General features: G+C 41.7%; 1 pseudogene; it reads right to left on the reverse strand.

Moving 5' to 3' along the window:
• Positions 1-228: 228 nt before the first annotated feature.
• On the reverse strand, positions 229-2,190 carry LOC107045176 (annotated as a pseudogene).
• Between the last annotated feature and the right edge of the window lie 2,306 nt (positions 2,191-4,496).

Raw genomic sequence — 4,496 nt, forward strand, 5'->3', positions numbered from 1 at the left:
CTCTCTCTCTCTCTCTCTCTCTCTCTCTCTCTCTCTCCCTCTCTCTTCCCCTCTCTCCCCCTCTCTCCCTCTCTCTCTCTCTCTCTCTGCACACTTCCACAAGTAATGGTTAATACACACGACTACGAGAACGACGAACGAGGTTATGTGACATTGCGTATTCCTGAAGAAAAATGCGAGAAACTTGGTGACTATGGCGCTGTTGGACTTGAAATGCGCGTCGTCATTTCATTCTATACTCTGAAAATTCACACATAGAGTGAAAATCTTATTGAATTATTCCCCCTACAAACGAGGGGGTAGCGTCTGTCGGGCCTTAGGTAAACACAGCTGCAATTAAGACCACTTTTCCGGAAAGGTCTGGTGTTAGGAATGTGTTAACAATAGAAAATGAAACACTTGTACAAATTTTACATTTTTTACGGAGTTTTATTCAAGATTTTGGTTACATATTGTGTCCATGATGAGTTACCTAACGTTTCATTGAAAAGATCTGGTATGCAATACTAATAATGAATGAAAAGAGCGTCTACCCATTCCATTCCTAATACGTATAAAGGGCCTACAATTGATGCGATTAGACGTATCATTGTAATTAGCTGGTATACACTGGAGGGTGTTTCCTCATCGTCAGTATCGTCTTCGGTATTACCGATTTCAATGGCGATGGCGATGAGTAAAATCCAATAAAAACCTCCTACGGTGCTCAATAGTTTTGGCACAATCACTGCGAAATATAGGTAAACCCAATGTCGCGGCCGTCCTCGGTCTTCTTTTAAAAATGAATTTCACCTCTCTTGAGTTACAATACCCCGTTCTATCAATTTGCTATGCAAAACTATTCAAAAAAATATTGAAAATACCTTCACAAGCAGGGGTTTTAGGGTCGATATTTTGAGTGTTGGTGTCGTCGAACTCGTCGTCAGTCTCGGGTCTTGAACACTGACTCGTTGTATTATCCCCCACTTCTTATGAATTTAATGATTACGTATATTTAAGACTGTTTGTAAGGCGCAGTTATAGGCCTGAACGTCTATCTTGTTTTTTATGGCATGAAGGTACCACGCAGTCTTGTCTTCATTCTGCAGACATGTATTGTTTTTAAAATCCGTCTCTGTACTCAAATTTATGGTCTCTCGTCCAGATAAGATCTGGAGATATACAGCCTCCTCACCACCAATAGTAAAAATACGGCGAGAATTTCCGCACAGCTCTCTAATATTATGTAAAGCGTCCCGCACTTCTGTATCCCCATCATGCCACTCGATTCCGTGATTGTTGGTTGTGAGTCTATTGTTCGTCTCACGCCAGCAGGTATAAAGGTCTAAGTACGGGTAAGGTGCATTTAAAATCCAGTGCGAAAGAAATACTCCCTCAGTATCAACAACTGCAATTTCTTTTGGCCAGAATTTCCCATTTTTGCCACGGAAACCTGGATAACGACAGCGACATCCATGTTGATGCAATCACCACAAGAGACTTTTTTATACTGAAGAAGCCGATAGGTGGATAAAGTAATATATCTGACGACGGTGGCGGGGGGACATCGGGATAGGGAAAATATATCAGTATCATTTTAATGTTTCATTTTAATTTATTCTTCATTCATAGCAAAAAAGTTACAGCCTTTTGCGTTTTTGCTGTTGCACGATTTCTATTTTTTTCTACATCAACTGCCAAGCGTACTTCTTTAACAATTTCACCGGTGTATAATGTGACAATTTATCGAAAGAAATCAAAAAGATTTTCAACATTCACATTTTTATATACAAGATTGTGACGAGTCATGTCAAACAACTGTTCAAAATATTTGAAAATAGTTTTTATTATAATATCATGCGACAACCACTTTTTTCTATTACACTCCGTGATTTCCATGGACAAAAAAGTAGTCAAGTTGTCCACAACACCTTGCTTATGCGTCTCACCAGGTATATTCTTCAAATACTGCATGCGTTGATCAATCCAGGTCTTCCGTCATGATAGCGAGAGTATCATGCTATCCAAGACGTAGATATTCGCCTTGGCCCCAAGATCAGAGATGAGGATTGCTCTGTAGCCGGAACTTGAACGGGTGAAACCAATTCTTTTACCTGGACCACACGATATCGATGCAAATTTTTCATCATCCTCCGGTGATTCAGACTCATCAGCGAAATACTCAAGCATGAGTGATATATGTTCAGCCATGTTGTACCATTCTGAAGGGGTCAGTGTGATCACTGTCCGGAGAAATGTTGCAATCATCCGCACCATGGGCGTGACAGTACCCTTTTCAGTCCACAATAAGCCGGTGGTCACTTGTTTTGTATGTACTTTATTGATCGACAAAGTATCCGCAAGTAATAAAGGCTGATCCGTGAAAGTCCCCGCCAGTTTAGTCGTTCCAACATGTTGCTTTTTCACCACGGGAGGTTGGTTTTCTTTGTTTACAGAGGTGTCCTCTGCACTAGATTTACGTTTGGCTCCAACATTTTGCGAGGAGAAACCTTCCAATTTTTCCTCAAACAATGGTAATTCTTGAAGGGGTCAATAATACCCCGGAGATATGGTATCTATAGGGTTAACACACGCGCTAACGTCAATCACGGTTGATATGTCTGTTTGGAACATGGTGAGACTAATATATATGAAAATCCCGCCATCAGTACTGGCTTTTTATACTCACATACGGTCGTGCCGAGTGGGAGGGGTGTGCATGCGTATCCGTATTTAACGTTAGTGCACCCGCGTTACACATATACGGATTAAATGGTAAGCATTTTTTCATCTCAATTTTTGGGCTTTTAACCATTTATTGACATTACTACCGTCTAGACATGCAGATGATGTAGCTTATGCACCGGATGTATTGGTATTGTTGTATTATCCGCTCTGCCACAGTGGATGTTTACACAAGTGTTACCCAAATTAGGACCCGAGACAATTTTCTGAAAACGGTTAACATGAATGTTTTATATTCAAATTTTTTAAAAATGTATCAATAGGTATTTTTTATTCTGGGAATTTAAGGGCTTAGGTGAAAACATCACATGTTAGTTCAATTTTTCGCTTGATACGAGTTAGACCGATTCTATCATGTCATACGTTAACCGTTTCACTAACGATCTTGAAAGTGCGAAACAGGTCTTCCATCGCTACCTGACTTTCCGCACGAAGACCCGTGGTGTTTGTGAAAAGCTGAAATTGTGTTATGAATCTGAATTTCGTATTTTGCGTGGTGCCAACTCGAAAGACTATTGGACCAGAATATACTCTCCTTTCGGGCATGGAACTGCATATGCTCCTAGGCCATGCCCTGTAATGGAAGTGTCTTATCATCTCGATTATACTGACATGTACACATTCAAAGAGTCATGTACAGTGTATATACACGGACTTGAACAGTAGGGTGCAGAAAAACGGGCCACTAGTCTCCGCACGCTGAGCCTTTTAAACTTGGCCTGGGCATCCGTACTGACCCACATCCATTTCGAACCGACTCCAGAGAATACATGTTCTCGTTAAATGTGCAATGCGACCCACAAGGTTGATGGTTAGTATAGGCCAGCGACGTTGTATTCATAATGAGTACTATTCTGTCCAAGAGATAGTAAATATCCGAAATACTCAATGCATCAGACCAGCCTTCGTGGCGCCTGTGAAGTTTGCTGTCTTTTGGGATGGTAATAGTGTGAGACAATAGAAAAGTGAAACGTCGTCCTCCTACCGAAGCACGGTGTGAATCTAGGGCTACATGAAAAATAGGTATTTTCCCTTTAGGTGCCCCTTCTCCTTACCATCTTTGTATAATTTAACTGACTTTTTCGAAAGGTGTAGCGACAGGGTCAGGGCACTTCTGTTTCACCCTCTACACCGAGCAGTCGAAGACACCGTACCAGCTTGTTTTTTTGGTAAGTATTAAACCTTTTTTTTTATCGTTATTTTGCATCGCTTCGACCCGGTTAAGGTATACTGCGATGATGATCAAGACTTTAAATGGTTAGATCGCACCATTCTACCCGGCCGGGATTTGAACTCGGAACCTTTCGCATGTGAGGCAACGAACTTACCCACTGCGCCAAGCCACCGGGCAAATATTAAACCTTTTGTACCCATGACTTTTATTATTAATAGAAGTTATTTATTTCTTTATTATTTTTCAATTTAATTGAATTTTTTCTATTTCAGATGCAACAGCTGAGGAGCGCGAGGGGGAGTTTGCACTCATTGTGCAGGCCGGAGAGACGCTGGGCTTGTGTATGTTGTTTTTTGTGTCAAGTTTTCGCATTGAGTATTTTTTTTGCGTTGTGTGTGTGTGTGTGTGTGTGTGTGTGTGTGCATGTGTATGTGTGTGTGTGGTATCTTTATTAATTTTTTATTTTCATTGCAGTCCTCCCGTTCGAGTACTGGACGACCAGCGAGAGAAGCGCCGTCGCCGACGCGCTCTCTCGGTACGCGAGGGGTCACCTCAGGGCTGCGACGTGGGTGCGGGCGATGGCGGGGCATGTGATACA

This window comes from Diachasma alloeum, unplaced genomic scaffold (genome assembly GCF_001412515.2).
Source record: "Diachasma alloeum isolate Michigan unplaced genomic scaffold, Dall2.0 Dall_scaffold_00883, whole genome shotgun sequence".
In the NCBI taxonomy this organism is placed as follows: Eukaryota; Metazoa; Arthropoda; class Insecta; order Hymenoptera; family Braconidae; genus Diachasma; species Diachasma alloeum.